At 46.4% G+C, this 11,052-nt stretch overlaps 1 protein-coding gene across 1 annotated transcript in view; it reads right to left on the reverse strand.

The window, feature by feature from the left end:
* The window catches only part of ZER1 (zyg-11 related cell cycle regulator), a 28,799-nt gene extending 24,990 nt beyond the window's left edge, over positions 1-3,809 (reverse strand). The window contains exon 1 of the mRNA XM_065879114.1: positions 3,688-3,809. The gene's annotated coding sequence lies outside the window, so the exon portion shown is untranslated. The remainder of the gene's footprint in view (positions 1-3,687) is intronic.
* Positions 3,810-11,052: the final 7,243 nt, after the last annotated feature.

Raw genomic sequence — 11,052 nt, forward strand, 5'->3', positions numbered from 1 at the left:
GGTGCAGTTGAGGATCTGACGGCATCCCGGGGGGGGGGTCACTGACCTGCATAGACTAATCTGCAGGGTGGGTTACATTAGGAAGATATGAGGGGGGAATGCGCATCACCCCTCACTGATGCCACTTGGAGGCAGAGGGCCTTGGGGACACCTGGGTTCCAGGCTGGCAGTCAAACAGTGATCACAGCCATACTGAGCACTGTATTCCAAGGACTCTGCTAAGTACTCCACATGCATTAACTCACTTAATTCTCCCAACAACTACACGAGGCAGGAATTATAATCGACAACTTACAGATGAGGCAGCTGAGACTCAGTGGTGACGTGACCGGCCACAGACTATGTACATGTACAAGGGTCTATATGTACCTATCAGTATGTATACATGTATTCATTAGTTTGAGACCCAGAATTCTGAGCTTTCCATGCATGTTTTCATTGAAGCCACAAATAACCTATAAGGACATACTATTTTGTTTTCCAGATGAAGAAACTATGGTTCAAATATGTGCATTGATGTGCCCAAGTCCCCCAGTAAGTGCCTGGCTCTCTCCACCATTATGCTATGAGCAGGAACTGTTTCTCCAAGCCTCAGGTCTCCCTTCTGCGGCATGAGCCTTTGCCTGCTTACAACCTGGAGGGTCCTGGGCCCTGAGCATAGATGATCGGGCATCACTGGTAACTATTCTACAGGCATATATCATTTTTTGACCACAGGACTAGAAGCTTCCTGAGGACGAGACCTAGTGTGACCCATGGGGTCTCCATGACACAGTGAGTGCATGACTGGTTGGTTGCGGGTGAAGGAGCCTCAGCTCCATGAGGTCCCCAGGCAATATTTACCAGCCTCAATATTCATCAGGGTCCTTATCTGTCAATGGGTTGCAAACCTACCACATGGGGCTGCTGAGCAGATGCCATGAAATAATGGCAAGAAGGTGGTAATGAATAATTATGGAGTGATTTCCTAAGAATAATGCTTGGAGAGATCCTTCTGCTCATTTCTGAAGCTGGAAAATCAGCTTCAGGGATTGAACCAGATATAGGATGTTTGTCTCAAAGTAAATGATCCAACAGGGGTCTCTGAACTTGCATTTCGGGGGTCAAGAACAGCTGAGGTACTGAAGCCTTCTGCCCCAAAATAAGTCGCAGAATCCTGGTGGTGCTAATGATAACAAGAACTGTTTTTAACCTTTGTAGAGAGCTTTAGGATGCACCGAGTTCTTTCATCCTCCCAGTAGCCTTCAGTTAGTGTAGAGATAGGAAAACTGAGGCACAGACAGGGGATAGGACTTGCCCAAGTTCACACAGTGAACCATAGCAGAGCCGGGCTTGAACCCAGCTCCCCAGATGACTAGTCCGCGCTTTTACCCACAACAACCGGCTCCAGCACCCTGGTTCTTGGCATTGGTGTGCTCTGACTTTTCATTTTCAAATCCACTGGCCCAGCTGCCCTGCTCAGCTTATGACCCAGGCCTGATGACACAGTCCAGGCTTGGGGGTTGAGGAGAGAGAGCAACCATTGTTCCACTCCCTATAAGGCATGCTGCAAAGTCTCAGCCTCTGCTGGGCACATCTAGGATCAACAGTCTCCAGCAAATCCGCCACACACAACCCAACCACACAAGTAGAGCCAACATATACTGCCCTACCCAGCCCATCTCCATGTCATATTTATTTCAACACCACCATTTAGCCTATATTATGCAGAATAGGGATTTGCTTGCTCTTTAAAAAAAAAAAAAGGCCCCATAACCTTCCACTGGTGTGAAAAAAGACAGGGCCAAGCCACCATGACAGTGATGTGCAACCACTGTTCCCACTGAGGGGTGACAGCAAGTTTCCACTTTGTCTCCCCCGCTGTTCTCCAAAATTCTACTAGTTCAGGGAGGCAGCCAACAGCTGGTGACATCAGCAGCTGGTGCTAAAAAGAAAGGCTTTGAGGTAGACACATGCAAATATTTCCTCACCATTGTCATTGCCATCGGCATACCTACAATGTCCTGAGGATTTAATATGTGCTAAATAATGCACTAAGCGCTTCAGTGCATGACCTCTCATTTAGCCCAACAACCCTATTTTACAGATGCGGACGTTGAGGTGGGAAAAGGTGAGTTGAAAGTGAAACTGACTGCTGGCTACTATAGCTCTGTGGGTGGAACTTGACTTGGCTGCTTGACTTGCCCAAGTTCTCACAACCAAAAAGTAAGTGGCATGACCAGATTTATTTACAGTGTTCTGTGGCTGCCCTTTTAAAATTTATTCCATCAGTGGCCATTATAAAGGTGGAGAAAGGGTACTTACAATGCCAGGCCAGAGCACAATGTCCATTTGTCATCTAGAACATGTTTTCTCTGAACACCAGACACTTCAAATTAACACAGTTCTGAAACGGTGCCCCATTAGACACCCTGTGACCCTGCATCACATGAACAGCCCCTGATATCCTCCCCACCAATATCTGGTCCCTACTCTTCTCTGATTTCCTTGTCAACCACTCTTCCTCTCCTTCACTCTGCTCCAGCCCTATTGTCCTCCTGCTGGTTTTTAAAATCATCAGATATACTACCTCAGGACCTTTGCGCTTGCTGCATGGCTTGCTCCCTCCCTCCCTTCAGGTCTTTGCTCAGATATCACCTTATTAGAGCCCTTCTCTGACCACCCTCTATAAAAAGGGCAACCCCACTCTCTGGCCCTTACCGTGGCCCTTCCTGCTCTATTTTTCTCCAACCTACATATATTTTTCTCCACCTTACATATATTTCTGATTTGCTGAATGAACTAGTGAACTGAAACAGAGAGACCCCCTCACCACTGGCAACCACCTCCTGCCCTAAGTACATTCTCCTGTGACCCTTTTCAAAGCTGTTCTCAATGCTCATTCTAACCAGTTTGAACCCTGAAGAGAAACATTCTGTGGGAAAGATCATATGGGGTGATTTTTCCATGGAGGCATCAGGCATTCCCCCTCTGATTTAAAAATCAAATGTGCTGACAGGCACAAAGACTGGAAGTCTTGGACTCCTTGGGCCAAAAAGCAGCCAAGTCAAGTTCTTTCCACAGAGCTATAGCAGCCAGCCGTCAGTTTCACTTTCAACTCACCTATCAGGCTCCCTTGGCCCTTAGATTTGCTACCACCCCATCCCTTTGCCACCCTGTTGGATTTCCCCGCGCCTTGTCATCCCTGAGCTTTCAAGCACTGCTTTGGGGAAACTTAAGCTCATCCAACAGGTAGGAGGGGCAGAGGCTGCCTCTTTCAGCCCTGCATCTATCCCCCATTTTGTAGGGGCATGAGACAGGGCGTCATTTTCTTTCTGGAGGAAGGGTGCTCACTTTTAAAGGCATGTTTCTCAGACCTGGCAGCAGAGGTAGAGAACGGAGTCCTCCCACCACTGGCCGAGATGGACCTTTGCAAATGGTTGCAGCGGCGATGGTGAGGCACCGGAGGCAAGAAGGGAAGTGGGGAGGACGCAGATATATCCCTTGGCCCCGGGAGCGGACGGGATGCTTCCTCGGCGAGGAGGAGCGGAGGATGCGGCCCGGGAGATGCTGGGGAGGCATGGGATCTAGTCAGGCTAGGGCCGGGGTCTGCGGAAGACGAGGGTCGGAGGGGTGGAGCTTGGAATCCCAGGGACAGGAGCCGGGGGCGGGATGGGGGTCGCGCCGGGGGGACTCCGTGGCCATTACCTTGCCCTTAGGGCGGCGGGCGGGGCTGAGGGACGCCGGGTGCTGGCTCCGGGGCCCGGCCCCTCCCCCGATCCGGCTCCTACGGCTCGCAGCCTGCAGCTGCCGCCGCCTCCGCTGTCAACAAACCCGGGGCGCGTCACTTCCGGGGCCGCCCCTTAGCAACAGCTAACGGGTTCCCCCGACGGGTCCCGCGGCGAACGAGGGCGGCGGCTGCCGAAGGTTCCGGAGCCCCGCGACGGCTCTTCTCCCGGACACCGGCTGGGTCTGCGGGTGGAGGAGGGAGCGGTTGGTCCCCACCCCAGTGCTCAGCGCGCTTCTCACGGGCTCTCGCTGGGCTGGGGGAGCTGGGGAGGACCCGCTCGGTGACACCGGCTTCCGGGCCCGCTCTGCCTTGCGGTTTCCCGGAGTCCAGGGAATGATTAAGGGCGGACTGACTCCACCTTCCTCGTCAGCACGGACATGCCTCCAGCGCCAGCCCCTACATCCAGCGCCCTATTGAACATCTATCCCTGGCTTATCCGCAGGTAGCTCGCACCCACGCGTCCAAAAGCGGTCACCATCTTCCCCCCGAAACGCGCTGCTACTTCTCCAGCTAGTTAATGCGCCCTCCAGGCAACTCGGCTGTCACCTGGGAAATGGGGAGTCGGCCTTGGCCCCTGCGTTTCCCTTAGCTCCTCTTCCAGTCGCCAAGTCCTAAGGATCTCTCAAACCAGCCCCTCCCCTCCTCCGCCAGTAGTGCCCGACTCTGTCCACCATCATTTCTCCTCTGGATTTCTGCAACAGCCTCCTAACAGAACTCCCGGCTCCCTCCCCTCATTCTCTCCACAGTTCGACAGTGAATTTTCCAAAACCAATAAATCTGATCAGAGCACCTCGCTGCTTATAACCCTTAAGGTAGACAAGGATGATCTGTCCCCCGTCTCTCTCCCCACCCTCTTCCCTTATTTGCCCCCCCCCACACGCTTTCATTCTCCAATTCAGACAGTTTAAAGCAATTTTGGTTCTTTTAATGATCCTCTTCTCTTCCATAGGCTCAAATAATTTCTTCCCTACTAAACACTTTTCTTGCTCCCATCTATATCCTCGTCCTTCTGGTCTCAGTTTAGATGCTGTTTTCTTGACGAACCCTTTCTTGACACGACCCTCCTAATAACTACTTTTGTGGATGTTTTCGTTCTGCACAGTATCTTTTAGTCTTTAACTATGTGTAAGCATGTTTGTGCAATTTTGAATCCTTTAAAAAGCCTTTTGATTTTGAATTCTCAAAACAAGATGTGCTTGTTTAAATAAAAAATCTAAACATTACAGAAATATAGGGTGGAAAAAATGAAAAGTCCCATTCAAACCCTAACCCAACCCCAATTTCATTCCCTTCCCCAGAGGGCACCACTCTTTAACAGTTTGGTGAGTATCCCCTTAGTCCTTTAAAAATTTGCATGCATATGTAAGAGCTAAAACTATAAAATTCTTAGGAGAAAATAAAGGCATAAGTCTTTGTGATTTAGGGTTAGGCAATGGTTTCTTAGATATGACACCAAAAGCATAAGCACAAGAGAAAAAAATAGACAAACTGGATTTCATCAAAATTTAAAACTTTTGGGCTTCCCTGGTGGCGCAGTGGTTGAGAGTCCGCCTGCCAATGCAGGGGACACGGGTTCGTGCCCCGGTCCGGGAAGATCCCACATGCCGCGGAGCGGCTGGGCCCGTGAGCCATGGCCACTGAGCCTGCGCGTCCAGAGCCAGTGCTCCACAACGGGAGAGGCCACAACAGTGAGAGGCCTGCGTACCGCAAAAAAAAAATTAAAAACTTTTGTGCTTCAAAGGGCACCATCAAGAAAGTGAAAACACAACTCACAGAATGGGAGAAGATATTTGCAAATCACATATCTGGTAAAGAACTAGTAATCCAGACTATATAAAGAATTTATGACTAAATAATAAAAAGACAAGTAACCTAATGTAAAATAGGCAAAAGAGCTGACTAGACATTTCTCCAAAGAAGATACGCAAATGGCCAAGAAGCACACGAAAATATACTCGACATCATTAGTCATCAGGAAAATGTAAATCAAAACCTCAAAGAGATACAACTTCATATCCTAGGATGGATACAATCAAAGAGATAGACAATAACAAGTATTGGCCAGGATGTGGAGAAATGGGAACCCTCCTACGTTGCCGATGGGAACTTAAAATGGTGCAGCAGCTTTGGAAAACAGTTCGGCAGTTCTTCAAAAAAGTTAAACATAGAGTTATCATATAACCTTGCAATTCCACTTCTAAGTATATACCCAAGAGAAAATTGTCACAGCACCATTATTCGTAATAGATAAGAAGTAGAAATAACCCAAATGTCCTTCAACTGGTGAATGAATATGATATGGAATAATATAGTCATACAATGGAATATTATTTGGTGAGAAAAAGGAATGAAGTAGTGATACATGCTACAATATGCATGGGACTTGGAAACATGGTAAATGAAAGATACCAGTCACAAAAGATGATACACTTATGATTATATTCCTATGTCCAGAATACACAAATCTATAGAGACAGAAAGTAGATTAGTGGTTGCCTAGGGCTGAGGGGGTGGGGGAGAATGGAATTACTGCTAATGGGTACAGGGTTTCTTTTTGGGGTGATGAAAATGATCTAAAATTAGATGGTGATGATCATTGCATGGTTGATGGATGATAGTTGTATATGTACAGCTCTGTGGATATTCTGAGAAACAGTGAATTGTTCACTTTAAATGTATGCTCTAAATGTATTGTATATGTGGGGCTTGCCTGGTGTCGCAGTGGTTAAGAATCTGCCTGCAAGTGCAGGGAACACAGGTTTGAGCCCTGGTCCGGGAAGATCCCACATTCTGTGGAGCAACTAAGCCCGTGCGCCACAACTACTGAGCCTGCGCTCTAGAGCCTGTGAGCCACAACTACTGAGCCCGCATGCCTAAAGCCCATGCTCCCCAACAAGGGAAGCCACTGCAATGAGAAGCCCACGCATCACAACAAAGAGTAGCCCCCGCTCAGCACAACTAGAGAAAGCCAGCATGCAGCAATGAAGACCCAAAAAAAAAAAAAAAAAGAAAAAAAAAAACGGTATGTGAATTATATCCCAATAAAGGTGTTAAAAATGCATTTATAAACGTGTATATGTAAACTCATAATGCAGGATGGATTTAACAACATAAATAGGATCATACTATACAAATTGTTCTGGGACATATTTTTATCACTTTTTATGTCAGATCATATAATCCTGTTTAATTCTTTAGAATGGTTGCATTGTATTCCAATAATTGCACAATCTTCTTATTGGTGGAATTTGGTTGACAAATTTAGGCAGAAGACCTAAATAGACATTTCTCCAAAGAAGACATACAGATGGCCAAGAAACACATGAAAAGCTGCTCAACATCACTAATTACTAGAGAAATGCAAATCAAAACTACAATGAGGTATCACCTCAAACCAGTTAGAATGGGCATCATCAGAAAATCTACAAGCAACAAATGCTGGAGAGGGTGTGGAGAAAAGGGAACCCTCTTGCACTGTTGGTGGGAATGTAAATTGATACAGCCACTGTGGAGAACAGTATGGAGGTTCCTTATAAAACTAAAAGTAGAATTACCATATGATCCAGCAATCCCACTACTGGGCATATACCCAGAGAAAACCATAATTCAAAAAGACACATGCACCCCAATGTTCACTGCAGCACTGTTTACAATAGCCAGGACATGGAAGCAACCTAAATGCCCATTGACAGATGAATGGATAAAGAAGATGTGGTACATATATACAGTGGAATATTACTCAGCCATAAAAAGGAACAAAATTGGGTCATTTGTAGAGATGTGGATGGATCTAGAGAATGTCATACAGAGTGAAGTAAGTCAGAAAAACAAATATATATTAACACACATATGTGGAACCTAGAAAATGGTACAGATGAACCCGTTTGAAGAGCAGAAATTGAGACACAGATGTAGAGAACAAATGTATGGACACCAAGGGGGGAAAGCGGCGGGGGGGTGGAGGTGGTGCTGCAATGAATTGGGCGATTGGGATTGACATGTATACACTGATGTGTATAAAATGGATGACTAATAAGAAAAATTACATAAAAAATAAACATTAAAAAAAGAATATGAGGGCTTCCCTGATGGCACAGTGGTTGAGAGTCCGCCTGCCGATGCAGGGGACACAGGTTCGTGCCCCGGTCCGGGAAGATCCCACATGCCGCCGAGCGGCTGGGCCCGTGAGCCATGGCCGCTGAGCCTGCGCGTCCGGAGCCTGTGCTCCGCAACGGGAGAGGCCACAACAGTTAGAGGCCCGGGTACCGAAAAAAAAAAAAAGATTGTCACTATAAAAAAGAATATGAAAAAGAATGTATATATATATGTGTGTGTGTGTGTGTGTGTGTGTGTGTAACTGAATCACTTTGGTGTACACCAGAAATTAACACAACATTGTAAATCAACTACACTTCAATAAAATAAATTTTTAAAAAATTTTAAAAAATCTCTCATAAATTCTACCAGACACTTAAGGGGTAAATATACCAAATAATACCAGTTCTACACAACTTCCATAAAATTGAAGGGGAGGGAAGACATTCCTACTCATTTTATGAGGCCATCATTACCCTGATACCAAAGATAGACAAAGACATGACAAGAATATAAAACTATAGACCAATATCCCTTGTGAATATAGATGCAAAAATTTTAACAGAATTTTCAACAGAATAAACTGAATTCGTATTTTTGTTTGTTTTTTTTATAAATTTGCCATGCGCAGGCTTCTCATTGCAGTGGCTTCTCTTTATTGCAGAGCACAGGCTTTAGGCGCCCGGGCTTCAGTAATTGTGGCACGCGGGCTCTAGAGCGCAGGCTCAGCACTAGTGGCTCGTGGGCTCTAGAGCGCAGGCTCAGTAGTTGTGGCGCAGAGGTTTAGTTGCTCCGCTGCATGGGGGATCTTCCCGGACCAGGACTCAAACCCGTGTCCCCTGCATTGGCAGGCGGCTTCTTACCCACTGCGCCACCAGGGAAGTCTCATTTCTTCTTTGAAGTGCCTGCTTATAAGCTTTGCTGTCTTACCTCCTTCAGGTGTTTGCTTAGACATCACCTCAGAGCAGTTTTCCTGACCCCCTATGTAAAATTGCAGCCCCTCCCGCTGCCCACTCCTGTTTTATTTTCCCCTGTCGGAATTTATCACCATTTGATGTACCATTTAGTTTACTTATTTACCTTATTTAATGTCTAACTCCCCTCACTAAAATGTCAATGCTTCGAAGGCAGAGATTTTTGTCTTTTATTCACTACTAAATTCCCAATACCTAGGACATACCTGGCACGTCGTAGGCACTCAATACATTTCTTGAATGACTGAATGCTTTTTTTTTTCTTCTTCTTCTTGGGGTGTTTGTCTTTTTCTTGTTGATTTAAGAACTCTCTATACATTAGGGAGATTAACCCTTTATCATAAAGGGTACATATATTTTCCCCTGTTGATGCTTGTCTTTTCCTTTACCATTTAGAGACTGAGAATTTTAGGTAGTTATATATCTGTCTTATATTTCATGGCTTCTGGGCCTTATGTCTTCCTTCTCCGAGATTCTAAACATTTTTCTATATATATTTTTTCTAATCCCATAGGATTTTTCCCTTGCAGAGCTTTAATTCATTCAGAATTTACTTTCCTGTCAGATGTCAGATAAGAACAGACCTTTATTTTTTTCCGAATGATAGCCAACTGTCTTTTTTTCTTAACACGTTGTTTGTGTTTTTCCCTGTCTTTCTAATCAATCTTTCAAAGGGCTGGTGGTATTTTTTTTTAACCTGGAAAAAATTCCTGTCCTGTTGTGCAACTAAGTCAACATTTATTCATTTCTTATATTTCATGCAAAGGAACATAATCTTTGTATTCTGATGAAACATTTATCACAGTACCTAGCACATAGTGGGAGCAGAAATTTTGGGATGAGTGAATAAAGGAACGGGTCTCCCTGTGCTTGCTCCATGGAGTAGTGAAATCCTGGTGGGCAGCAGCTGAGAGCTGGAGGGGCTTTCGAGATTATACAGTCCAGTGACAAACTTTTCACCGATCTGTGGAGAAATTTAAAAAATAAGGACAGGAGTTCCCTGGTGGTGCAGTGGTTGAGAATCTGCCTGCCAATGCAGGGGACACTGGTTCGAGCCCTGGTCTGGGAAAATCCCACGTGCTGCAGAGCAACTAAGCCCGTGTGCCACAACTACTGAGCCTGTACTCCAGAGCCCGTGAGCCACAACTACTGAGCCTATGTGCTGCAACTACTGAAGCCTGCGCTCCTAGAGCCTGTGCTCTGCAACAAAAAAAAGCACTGTAATGAAGAGTAGCCCCCGCTTGCCGCAGCTAAAAAGCCAGTGCGCAGCAACAAAGACCCAACACAGCCAAAACTAAATAAATGAATTTATTTAAAAAAAGAAAATCTGCCAGCCAATGCAGGGTAGAAGGGTTTGATCACCAGTCTGGGAAGATCCCACATGCCGCGGAGCAACTAAGCCCGTGCGCCACAACTACTGAGCCTGCGCTCTAGAGCCCGCGAGCAACAACTACTGAAGCCTGCACGCCACAACTACTGAGGCTGAGCACCTAGAGCGTGTGCTCCACGAAAGGAGAAGCCACTGCAAGGAGAAGCCCGGGCACTGCAACAAAGAGCAGTCCAGCTGGCTGAGCGCAGCAATGAAGACCCAACGCAGCCAAACATAAAATAAATAAAATTTCCCTTCCGAAAAAAAAAAAAGACAATTATGCACATATGCATATATAGGTGTAGAGAAAAAACTGAGAGGCTGCCAACTTTTTTCTTGGGAAGGATCCTGAAATTTTGGCTTTCCTTTTCTATTGTCCTGATATTATGATAAATTTCATGTTCATGAAATCCAAAAGTCAAGGAAACACTGAACTGTAGTCTTGCTCTTCCATCCAATGTTTATTGAACCATCTGCTCTGTGCAGTCACTGCTATAGGCGTCGAGGTTTCAGCAGTGAAAAGACCAGCAGGCAGGCCTTGTATAGTTTAGCAGGTAAGGTCTACATCCCTGAAACGATAACTCAATAGCTTATTGCAGGTGATGAACGTGTAAGGAAGAGGACAAGGTGACAGGTATACTGCCTAGTTGGAAGCTGAGGCCCAGGAAAGGTCAAGGAATAGCCTTGGGGAGCACAGACTGCGCGGTCACCTGCGCGACCTCAAACTTGGCGCACTAGGTCCGCGGGCCTCGTAGGTGGGGGAGCGGAGGCGGGACCGTGTTCCCGGCGTTCTCTTGCCCCGCCCACCCCGCCGAGCCGCCAGACGGCAGAGCGGAGAAGGGGTG

This window comes from Phocoena phocoena, chromosome 6, assembly GCF_963924675.1.
Source record: "Phocoena phocoena chromosome 6, mPhoPho1.1, whole genome shotgun sequence".
In the NCBI taxonomy this organism is placed as follows: Eukaryota; Metazoa; Chordata; class Mammalia; order Artiodactyla; family Phocoenidae; genus Phocoena; species Phocoena phocoena.